Source organism: Tamandua tetradactyla, chromosome 1, assembly GCF_023851605.1.
Source record: "Tamandua tetradactyla isolate mTamTet1 chromosome 1, mTamTet1.pri, whole genome shotgun sequence".
NCBI classification, from domain to species: domain Eukaryota; kingdom Metazoa; phylum Chordata; class Mammalia; order Pilosa; family Myrmecophagidae; genus Tamandua; species Tamandua tetradactyla.
Genome location: NC_135327.1, coordinates 60,734,974 through 60,747,366, shown reverse-complemented (window position 1 = coordinate 60,747,366; position 12,393 = coordinate 60,734,974).

Here is a 12,393-nt window from a genome sequence, read left to right as displayed (position 1 = left end):
CCTCAGCCCCAGGAGGCCTGACAGGTCCCACCGTGCTCCCTAGTGGGTCACAGAGGCCTTTGAGGGCCTGACCCCCATCCCAAGAAGGGGCCAAGAGTGTCAAGCCCACCAAACCTCCACCCCAGGCCTCAGGTCCCAGGTTGAGAGCCCCAGGTCAAAGGGCATGCCCTCTGCCAGGCCACTGCACGTTTGTCCGCAGCTACCCATGCATCCTCGCTGCATCCTGTGTGCCAGGTGGCAAGGAGGTGCCCTCACCCCCCGACCCAGGAAAGTCACGGCAGAACTGCCTGGCGGCAGTCGTGTTCTCGAGTGGCCCCCTCAGCTGTGGGGTGGGGGCTTTGACCCGCTGGGGGACAGTGTGATAGATCTAAGGGGCTGATACAGGATGGTACAGCCACCTGGGCGCCATGCTGAGAAGGTCCAGAGCACGTCCCTGCATGGCAGATGGGAGAAGCAGGGGCTATGGACCCCTGGGGGGCCAGGCCTGCGGTGGGTCTCCCCCAGCCCATGCTCACCCTATTAGGACAGGAAGGTGCGGACACGGCTGCCAATGGGGGCCCGGCAGATGGGGCAGAGCTGCAGGCTGGGAGCACAGTCGGCACAGACCAGGTGGCCACAGGGCACGAAGACAATGGATACAGCGCGGTCCAGGCACACCCTGCACCTCCGCTCCTCCTGCAGGCGCCGCAGCTGCTCCTCCATGTCGGGGGCTCCTGGGAAGGGGAGGGCAGGCTTGGCTAGGGAGGCAAGCTGGGGGGGGGGTGGCAGGCCCGGCTGGGGGGTGTCGACAACCCACCAGCACCTCTCTGGCCTGGATCTCCTCCTAGGGAGTGGGCTGTGACACCCTCTGCCCACCCTGGTTTCCACCCCTGTCCACAGTCAGAGGGAGAGGTAAGGTGGGGGAGAACACGTTTGGGGTGGGCTGTGGGGGGAGGGACTCTTGGCACCCACAGGGCCTGGGCCAGGCCGCACCTGGCTCCCCCAGGCCTTCTGACAGTGTCTCTCCTCTGGGTGTGCGTGACTGGGGGCGTCCGTGGGCAGGAACTGTGGGCAGTTGGGGACGCTGTTGAGTCCTGGACCCCAGAGGGAAGTGCGGTCCAGCTCCAGGAACCTGTTCTGACCAGGGGCACTGCTCCTGCTCCCAGCTTCCTTCTCCCTGTCCCAGGTCTGGAAAAGCCAAGGCTTCCTAGAGGAGACTCCCCGGAGACCCCCAGGCCAAAGCACCCCATGCTCAACCTTCCCCCCCCCGACACTTACAGGCACCGTGTACAGGGTGCTGGGGGCGGGGAGGCCAGGGGTGGGGCTACAATACAGACAGAGGGGGACGTGGGTGGGACAGTGGGTCTGGCCTACTTCGGGTGCCCGCCTGGCCCCTTTCCTCGTCTTGGAGCAGTTCGGCCACCAGCTGCGACGTGGACATGCTGCGCGGCCCAGCCCGGCCATACTTGCGTAGCAGCAGCTGCTGCACCGTGCCCTCCTGGAAGCCCATGCGAAGCACGGCCTGCACTGCTGGGACCCGCCTCCACGCCGGCCACTCCAGGCCACTCCCAGCCTCTGCAAGGCAGGGCGGGATGGGCTGCCGGAGGGGCCGGAGCAGGCTGAACCTGGGCTGGCCACCCTGGGCAGCTCCACACCAGGGACCTTTGTAGCCGTGACAGCCACTTCATCAATGCTTGCATGGGATCTGGGGACCATGAAGGCCAGGGAAAGGGACAGATCCTCACAAGCTGAGAGGGCTGCATCCCAAAGACTCGGTGGAGGAGCAACAAGCCATAAACCTACAGCCCAGAAGCAGGTACAAGCCCCGGCCACTGGTCCTGGGGCTGAGGGCTGGGGGCTGGGGCACCCTCACACGGCCCGGGACACTGAGGCACACAGTGAGATAGGCACTTGCCACCCAGAGGTGGCAGGCAGAGGGTGGGTTTGGGATCCTGGAATCCCCTGGAACCCTCCAAACTGCATAAGAGCCCCTGCCCCACAAGGCCCAGCACAGGCCGCGCTGCTCCCTGGGGGGCCTCCCACCTACCCCACGGGGCTGCATTGGGCTTTGGCAGGGCGAGCGCAGGCACACCTGCTGGCAATGCACAGGCCTCACCCCAGGGCCAGTGGCCCTGAGCCCACATCGAGCATGTAAGCACCCAAGCAGGGGTGAGCCCCAAGTCAAGCAGCCTTCCATCCTCCTGCTGTCCAACAGGGACGGACATACCGTGGCCTCAGCCAGGGCACAGGCTGCCAGTGCCCACGAGGACAGGGCCCAGGTCATACATCAAACTTACCTGATGTGGGAGGAGAGGCTGCATCTTCTGGCTGTGCTGGGCCCTGGAAGGAGCCAGACAACATATGTGCCTTGAGCAGCTGCCGCTGCAGTGGTGGGAGGGGCCCCCAAAGCCTGCGGGGGAGGTGGGGGGAGGCAGACTCACCCAGGAGCCAAGACTGCGAAGGTGAGAATCCTGGATGCTTCGGACAAAGTCCCTTCCTTTGGCCTGGAGCAAGAATTCACACCTGGAAAAAGTGAGCCCGAGGCCCAAAGCAGGGCGGGAAGCTGGAGGAGCTCCCACCCTTCCTGCTGCCAGGGGCCCCAAGAGCCCCTTGGGCTGGTGAGTGTGTCCCTCCAGCTAGCCCACAGCCTGCAGGGTGTGGCCGGGCTCCCCGAGACCCGGGCGCTGTGGAAGGCCGCTAGGGGGAAGGTCTGTGTCTAGCACCAAGGGGAGCAGCCTTCTCCCCCGCGGCCCTTCCAAAGTGGGGGCTCCTACTTGGGCCACCCACAGGGCTGCCCACCACCCCGAGATTCATCCCTCAGGACTGCAGGGGGTGGCCGGAGCTGTCCACAGGGCATTACCTGGGGAACCATGTGGCATGCTCAGCCCAGGGGTCGTCCCCTTGCTCCCAGTTCTGTAGACCTCCGTAGCAGAAGAAGCACCTCACCTTGTCCCGCTGGCCTGGAGTGAGCAGAGGGCCTTACCTGGAGCCGTCAAGGGCTCCATCCTACCCCATCCTACCCCTTCAGGGCTGCGAGGACCTGGTGGGGGTTTCAGGTGGTCTCTCCCGCCGCGGCTCCCTAGAGATATGCACGGGCCAGGCACAGCCTCTGCCACCTCCTCCGCGGTCAGCCAGGGATGTCACACACGTGCAGAGGGGATGGCAGATAAGGCCGCTTGGGCGCTGACCAGGGACTCTGGAATATTCGGGAACTCTGGAGCCTGCTGCTGGAGCTTTTGCCCTCATTGTTCAAAAACCCCGTGGCCGGGTGGGGGAGGGGAGACCCTGAGGGCCCCAGACCCTGTAGTTTTGGCTCTCCCACCCAAGGATAGACTCCCAGTGAGAGGCTAGGGTGAGGGTCTCCCCAGGCCAATCTGGTGCCAGACTTGGTTTTGAGGCCTCAGAGGCTGCCAGGGAGATGGAGGCTCACTTTTCTGGGGGGCCCCCTCAGCCCTTCATCTCCACTGTAGAGGTGCAGGGCTTCAACCGGGGCAGAGACTACAAATTAGGGGCTGATACAGGGCAAATCACACCAGCCCCCTACCCATCCCTCCTTCCCTGCCTTTGCCCTGGCTGGGCCTCTGACCAGAGAGGTGGGCTAAGGTGGGTAGGCCAGGCTGGCCCCTTCTTCAGGAACTGGGTGCTGTGGGGCGCCCGCCCCCACCCCCAGGGCCCAAATGTCCTGCGTCAGTCAGTCTGCATTCTAACACAGACAGAGCCCTCCTGAGGAGCTCACCTGTAAAAATGACCACTCTCCCAGCATGTATACAGCCCACAGGACGTCTGGCCAGCGCATCCACCATGTATCCACCCCAGCCACAGAGTGAACAGACAGGCCAGCCCCACCCGAGCTGGGACTGGATGTGTTCATGGGCCCCAGGTTTAAACAAGGACGCCCGAGGGACAGACCAAATTCCAGCCAGCCCGCTGGAGCAGAAAGCCCTAGAAAAATTCCCACAGCTTCACCCCTTAAATCTCTACTAGCTCGACAGACTTGGGGCTGGAGTGAAGGGAGACAGACCAGGCCCTGCTCCAATTCCCCGGGGCCTGAGCAGGTGGGCTGGTATCTGGCCATTGCTACTCCAGGTGTGGCAGGCAATGACCCCTGATGCTCCTTGGGGACTTACACTGACACGTGTGCCCAAGGGAGAATCCGGGAATAGGGGCAGGAGGATTCAAGGACACAGGCTCTGGGCTGGGTGGCAAGACCCTGCCTACCCCCCTGTCAGGCTGTATGCCTGTGTAGGAGGCAGAGCCTCCAGCCCAATGGGAACAGTCTCCAGGCCCCAGCCAGGAAGACCACCAGCCCCGACCAGCACCCATCACTTACCTGTGTGGAAGAAGCCAGCGGCAGCCAGCTGTGGAGGGGGCACGGCAGCAGTGGGTGGCCAGGTAGAGAAGGAGGCCAGCCGCTGCTCGGGGAGACCCATCTCGGGGAGGGCAGGCCCCAGGGCAGAAGCAGCTGCAGCCACTGCCTCCTCCTCATCCTCTTCTTCCTCCTCCTCCTCCTCCTCCTCCTCTTCCTCCTCGGCCAGTGGCCGCAGCAACCCCAGGATCTGCCCGTCCACACTGTCCCAGCTGCACCAGGCTGGAGGACTGTCCTTGTCTGGGCCCAGGCCATGTGTGCCCCCAGGGTGGGGTGCACGGCAGCTCGGCTCCAGCCCACAGCAAGAGCACCGAGCCCTGTCCTTGGGGCCCATGAAGAAGGTGCCAGTCCCGGCAGGGTCAGCAGCAGGGACAGGGGCCCCAGACAGCCAGTCCCGCAATATGTCCAGCCGGCTGGCCTTGGGGCTCCTGACCCCCTGTTCCTTCCTGGGGGTGGCAGCAGCCTCTGCCTCAAACAGCTGGGACATGAAGGCAGGCACCAGCGTCCTGCCCAGTAGATGCCCCAGATAGGAGAGTGTCCAGGGGCGTGAGAAGGGGGCGGGGGCCTGCTGCTTTCTAGACGGGGCCAGTGGGTCAGCCGGCCTCACATGCTCTCTGCAGCAGGGCCCAGTCACGGGGCTCCCTGGTGCAGAGCCAGGAACGCCTCTAGGGGTGATGGGGGAGGGGCTGGAACACGGAGTGCCTCCCCTGGGCCGGGCAGCTGCATCCCCCCGAGGGCTGGCTCCTCCAGGGCCTTGGGGCAGGAGGGAGAGGGGCAGCCGGATGTGTTGCTGGGCAGCTTCGAATTCTGGGACCAGGCGCCAGGTGCAACTTCTGGAAACAAAGGTGAAGGTTCAGTGCCCCTCTGGCAACAACAGAAGAGCATGGTTATCTGAATACCCCCAGGGAAGATCATGGCCGGGAGGCAAGCAAGACCCCCATCTTATGCGCGACAAAACAGGGGCAGGAGGGTGCCTTGTCCAAAGACACATTTGGGGGTGCAAGGAAGGGGACAAGCTCACCTGGGTGTCCTCCCCTGCTGAATCCTAGAGCTGGAAGGGGCTGGAAACATCCTGCCACCCTGATGGTGGGACCTGCCCCCGCCCAAGGTTCCTGGGAGGGAGCTGAGCCTGAGTGTACCCCCCAGCCCTGCAGCCCCCTATCCCACCTCCCCGTTTCAGCCTCCTGACATTCGGGGAGTGTCTGCCATCCCCCCACCCCCACGCCGCAACCACCGCCCTCAGGCTGCTGGGCCAGGCCAGGCCTCTGCTGGGACACCCACCACCACCTGTTCATTACCCTGCTCCCAGGCCCGACCCCGGTCCCCTCCCTGCTGACCATAGCCTGAGACCCAGTCAGCCTGGCGAGCCCCTGAACCCCAGGGAGGCCCAGGGATTGGGACAGCTCTTGCTGGGACCCAGGTCAAAGCCGCCACCTTGAGGCCGCTCCCCGTGGCTGTACCATGTGCCTGCCCTGATCCCCGGAAGGTCCTGACAGGCAGGGGCACTAGCACCAGCAGTTAAGAAGGAGGGCACCAAGTGGGCAGAATGGGTCCCAAGGACACAAAGGCCCTTGTCCTGGGATGCACAACCCACATGGGGTTGAGAGCAGAAGGCTGTGCTTGAGGGGCAGCCCCCAGGTCTCCTCCCCCTGGGACCACACCCCCTGTCCCTCCTTACCAGAGCAGAGGCTCCCCCTGGTTTCAGCTTAAGCCTGCTTACAGTATGCTCGGCCTCTTAGAAACAAAATTAATCACGGATAAAAGAGGAGAGGCCCTGTAGGGCTGGTGAAAGGGCACGGGGCCACAGGGGAGACTAACACGGCCCAGCTGTGATGGCAAAGGCAGCACCAGACCTGTGGGGGCTGGGGGCCGCGTACCGCCAGGGCTGCAAAGAGGAACTGGGCAGAGTGGAGAGGGGAGATCCTAACCTGACCTAACCTGCCTTGCCCTCGACAGCCGCCTCCTCTACTTGACCCGGGACCTGCCCACTGTTCCCCAGTCCCCTAACTCACTTCCGCAGCGAACCACCCTCGCCAGCCCAGGCTCTTCAGCAGACGGCGCCCACCACGCCCATATGTAGCCCACCACGCCTAGGCACCACCCACCATGCTTGTAACCACTCACCACACCTGTATGCAGCCCATCACGCCTGCATTCCACCCTCACCTGCCCACACCTGTTGCTGCTCGGTGTTCACTTCCCAGCTGGGGCTTGGGTCTGACCTCAGCAGTCCGCAGTAGCACTAATGCTGCCAGAGTCCCCGCGAGTCTGGGAACCCCCCATATCAGACACCAAAGCCTCCTGATTCCCTAAGGGGGTCCAGGTGAAGGGTGGGGCCCAAGACCAGGTAGCCACGACCGGCTGAGCTGCCCCAGGCCTCGGGGGGCCGCCACCTCCCGGCCTCCAGGGCCCTGCCACCAGCATCCAGAGAGTCCAAGCACGGATGCAGGATGTGGGGTGGGTATGTCTTGGGATGCCTGGCCCTTTCCCCCTCTCCATCCTGGTGTCCCACATAGCACATGGCCGGAACTCGAAACCTCGGCCACTCTGCAGCTGTCGGTGGGTGGGGGGCCAGGGCCCCCTGGGAGGGAGGTGGCTGGGGGAAGTGTCTGCGCTGCGCTGAAGCCCCAGCTCTGGGACCGACCCGTGGGCAGCTCAGCGCCCTGTTCCCTGGGGTCCCGCAACTCTGGAGCTGGGGAGGATTTTTAAAGGATCTACCACTTTCGGGGATGCCAGCTGCATGGCGATTTTAAATTTACAAAATTTAAAAGACAGGTCCCCTTCCAAGCATGCATGGCAGGGAGGGCCCCCCCACCCTGTGCAGTCACGTGTTTTCAGGCTAACACCCCTAAAGGGGGTCCCTGATGTCCGGAAGTGAGGCACCACCCTCAGTCAAAGCTCACGGGTAGGTGGGTCCCTGGTACGCGGGCGGGTGTAATGGCGGGTGGGGGGTGTGGATCAAGAAGTGCGCAGAGAAGGGCCAGCGCAGCGCCTATGCTGGGATTTCTTGAAATGTGTGTTGTTCAGACAATTAAAGGAAAGAAAGACAGAGCTAAAAATAACTATCACAGGCTTATTCCGGAAATGTGGGGGAAATCTCAAAATATAAAGAATGGCCCTCTGAAGCGGATCTACGGGCTTGCACTGGGCAGCTGCCGCAGGCTGGGGGGCTGGGGCAGAGGCAGGGGCAGGGTCACACTGCCTTGCAACCTCTTGGGATCCTGCACCTTTTTTTTTTTTTTTTTTTTTTTTTTACTTTTTTTATTGTATAACACATATACAAAGGAAAGAAATAAAAAAGCAATAGTTTTCAAAGTACTCTTAAACAAGTGGTTACAGGACAAATCCCGGAATTTGTCGTGGGCTACCCTATGATCCTCTCAGATTTTTCCTTCCAGCTGCTCCAGAATATAGGAGGCTAGAGGGGTTAAATACTTTTCTATCATCACAATCGACTTTTTTTTCCTTCTTTTTTTTTTGTAAAAAATAACATATATACAAAAAAAGCTATAACTTTCAAAGCACAGCACCACAATTTTTCATATTTCAGACTCGAGATGGGGTACAATTTCACAATTTTAGGTTTTTACTTCTTGCTGCCCTAAAATACTGGAGACTAAAAGAGATATCAATTTAATGATTCAGCATTCATATTCATTTGTTAAGTCCTATCTTCTATATATAATCCCACCATCACCTTTGATCTTTCTACACCTCTCTTTGGGGTCATCTGGGCTATGGCAATTCTAAATTTTTCATATTGAAAGGGTCTGTCACTAATATGGGTTACGGCGATGGAACTACCTGATTTTCTGAGAGACTGGGCTAGGTTTCAGGACTTATCTGGACCAGGGACCCATCTGGAGGTTGTAGGTTTCTGGAAAGTTACTCCAGTGCCTGGAACCCTTGTGGAATCTTATATATTGCCCAAGGTGTTTTTTAGGATTGGCTGGAATGGTCCCGGTTGGGGGTTGGCAGGTAGCAAGGTCTAGCTGAAGATTGTGTAAGAGCAACCTCCAGAGCAGCTGCTTGTTCTAGTTTGCTAGCTGTCGGAATACAATATACCAGAAACAGAATGGCTTTTAAAAAGGGGAATTTAATAAGTTGCTAGTTTACAGTTCTAAGGCCAAGAAAATGTCCTAATTAAAGCAAGTCTATAGAAATGTCCCATCAAAGGCATCCAGGGAAAGATACCTTGGTTCAAGAAGGCCGATGAAGTTCAGGGTCTTTCTCTTTTAAGCGAGAAGGTACATGGCGAACACAGTCAGGGCTTCTCTCTCGGCTGAAAAGGCACATGGCAAACATGGCTTCATCTGCTAGATTTCTCTCTTGGCTTCCTGTTTCATCAAGCTCCCCGGGAGGCATTTTTCTTCTTCATCTCCAAAGGTCACTGGCTCGTGGACTCTCTGCTTCGTGGTGCTGCAGCATTCTCTGCTCTCTTCAAATCTCCTTCATTCTCCAGAATGTTTCCTTTTTTATAGGACTCCAGAAACTTATCAAGACCCACCCAAATAGGTCAAGACATGTCGTCACCTAATCCAGCTTAACAACCACTCTTGATTAAATCACATCTCCAGGGAGATGATCTGATTACAGTTTCAAACATACAGTATTGAATAGGGATTATTCTGCCTTTACAAAATGGGATTTTGATTAAAACATGGCTTTTCTAGGATCCATACATCCTTTCAAACCAGCACACCTCTCGACTCTACTTGAACTCTTTCTGCCACTGATACTTTATTAACTACACTTCTTCTCCCCCTTTTGGTCAGGATGGAGTTCTTGATCCCAGGGTGCCAGGTCTGGATTCATCCCTGGGAGTCCTCTCCCACGTCGCCAGGGAGACTCTCACCCCTGGATGTCATGTCCCACATAGAGGGGAGGGCAATGATTTCACTTGCAGAGTTGGGCTTAGAGAGACTGAGGCCACATCTGAGCAACAACAGAGGTCCCCCAGAAGTAACTCTTCGACATGTCTATAGGTACTTGAAGCTTCTCCACTACTTACATAAGCTTTATGAGAGTAAGGCATGGCCCATTGACCTGGGTATCCCTAAAGTTTGACACAGTATTAGGAGATTCCCTGGTAAGGTTTAATAGTTCCATATTATTTCTCCCCTTCCTCAGGGGACTTTGCCAATACTTTTAGATTATCTGCTTAATATACTCTAGGATGTTTCCAGGCATTACAATAATTTATACAGGATTAAAGTACCTCTTTCTTATTCTGTGCTTCCTGTGTTTCAATTGTTCAAATAAGCTGTACAGAGAGGTTGAATTAGATTATGCACTACAGAAGATTTCAGTTCTAGATCAAATAAACCTTTCTTCCATTAGTCTCAGAGTATGTGTGGTTCTAAAATATAGACACTGTCTTTCTTAACCCTATGTTCTGAATTACTTTAACCCCAACCTGTTCGACTTTGTTCTTATCTCTAAATACCAGGTTATATATATATAACAGCCTCTCGAAATCTAGAAATAATAATCACCACTCTGGACTTAATGCGTCTGCTCTAAAAGCTTACAGTCTAGGCCCCTGTTTTCTTATAAGCATTTTCTAAAGGTGACCATACCATTGTTGTTTTTTTGTTTCTGACTTACTCTGTCTCACCAAATATCCCACATGTTCATTCACATCGTTGCATGCCTCACGACATTCTTCCTTTTTGTAGCAGCACAACCTTCATTCATAAGTATATATCATCATTCGCCAATATACTTCTCCATCAGTGCATTCTTCAGCCACCTGCATTCATTGGGCATCATGTTGAAGGCCCAAAGTCCACACTCCATCAATATTCTCAATTTTAGATAATTTCATTTTTCCCAAGAGACAGAATACCAATCAACACACCCTTGCCAAACAGGAAATCTAAACCTCCTTTTAACTCTTGTCCCTCATCTCATTATTTACCTCTGCTGTTGCTGTGGTAGTGCTGATAGTTTCCTTCTGAACATAGCTCATAGCATGCAATAGCAGTTCCCCCCCTGTACCCTGGACTTAAACACTCTTTGTACAAGAATCATATCTTTGAAGTAATTCTTACGAGAACTCACTCATATTTCTAGTGTGAGTCGGTGGGACATGTAGGTCTATAAAACCCCTTTCAATTTTGTTTCTCTTCACTATGATAATATTACTTCTAGACCCACTAGAAAATCACCTTCACTCCTTTCTATTTCCTTACATTGGAGTTCAACCTCATTAGCTAACAGTTCACCCATCTCTAGTTTCTATGTATCTCTAAGTCCCCTGTATTATATATTATAAGTCTCTGTTGATACCTTTATGTTGGTCATAAAAGTGGAATCATACAGTATCTCTCCTTTTGTGTCTGGCTAATTTCATTCAGCATTATGTCCTCAAGGCTCATCCATCTTGTCATGTGCTTCAGGACGTCATTTTGTCTTACTGCTGCATAATATTCCATCAAATTTTGTTGATCCGGTCTCTGTTGATGGACATTTAGTTTGTTTCCATCTTTTGGCGATTATGAATGATGCTGCTATGAACATTGGTGTGCAAATGTCTGTGTTATTGCTTTCAGCTCTTCTGGGTATATACCAAGTAGTGCTATTGCTGGGTCACAGGGCAACTTGATATTTTTAGTTTCCTAAGGAATCGCCAAGCAGTCTTCCATAGTAGCTGTACCCTTATACATTCCCACCAGCAGTGCATAAGTGTCCCAGTTTCTCTACATCCTCTCCTACATTTATAGTTTCCTGTTTGTTTAATAGCAGGAGGCTGTACTTTTTTAAAATGAAGAGGTGGAAACCACGGTGGGCCTGTTCTCTGCAGCTCTTCTAGTATGTCTCCTCCAGGCATATTCCAAGCACCTTTATTTATAGTTTCTCATTCAACCCCTATGTGAAGTTTTAAACTTAATAGTCATGTTTCAGTGCCTCCGAGGGCTCGCCTTCACAACTGGAGTCACTATGAGTCTGTAGCAATTAAATCCTGCTGGTAAAAGGCGCCATCACTGGGGGAGGGGGTAGGTAGAGACCCGAGGGCAGCCGCTGGGTGTTTCAGGTGAGAGCCCCTAGGCCAGCTGGGACCAGGCTCACAGAAGGAAGACCCTATGATATTTAGGTGGCAGAGCTGGCCAAGATCCCTGGACTTGCTCTCTAATGTTCAGAAGCAGCTGGGAAAATGGGGAAGTTTATGCTGTATCTATGTTATCACTACAAAAAAATTAAAAAATCCAGGCGGGCCATGGTGGCTCAGCAGGCAAAAATGCTCGCCTGCCATGCCAGAGAACCGGGGTTCAATTCCCGGGGCCTGCCCATGTAAAAAAAAAAAAAAAAAAAATTAAAAACCCAAACAGCTGAACAACCCAGAGGAGTGAATCCTTATGTAAACTGTAGATTTTACTTTGGTCAGTCATTATATTATATAAATATAATCATCCACCAAAGCACATGCACCACAGTAACGCAAAGTGCTAATAACAGAGAAAACGGTGGTGGGGGTGGGGTAATATGGGCAATCGATATTTGCTGCATGGCTTTCTGCAAACCTGCAACTGCTCTAAAAACAAACACAAAAAACCCATTGGGTTGAATGAGACTGTCCTCAATCCAGGCTCCACACCCTCCGAGTGATGGGCCAAGCTCAGCATCGGCACCCACCACCTGAGAGAGAGTCCGCCCCAAAGCTGCATACCTGCAGGGTACAAATGAGCTCCTGTTTGACTGCAAGGTGCTGGGCCTGGGCTGCGACCCCGTCTCAGGTAGGCTTTGTTTGGGGTGCAAAGCCCATGTGGCCGTGGTGAGACCCTCCACTATTTCATCTTTGATCCTGTGTTGTGACTCTTGCCCGCAGTTCCGGCTCGCTCCCTTTCCCCAGGATGGCTCCTCTGACCCACCAGGCCCGCTGCCCCCTCAGCCCCTGTGAGGCCCGGTGTGGACACTGAGGGGATCCACTCCCTGGCGAGTTTCCCCTGCCCGAGGAATCACAATATCAAACAAAAACCCCATGAAAGGTGGAGAGAGTCGCAGAAGAAAGGAGAGACTTTTCCCTGCTCTTTTCATTTTCCACTGCG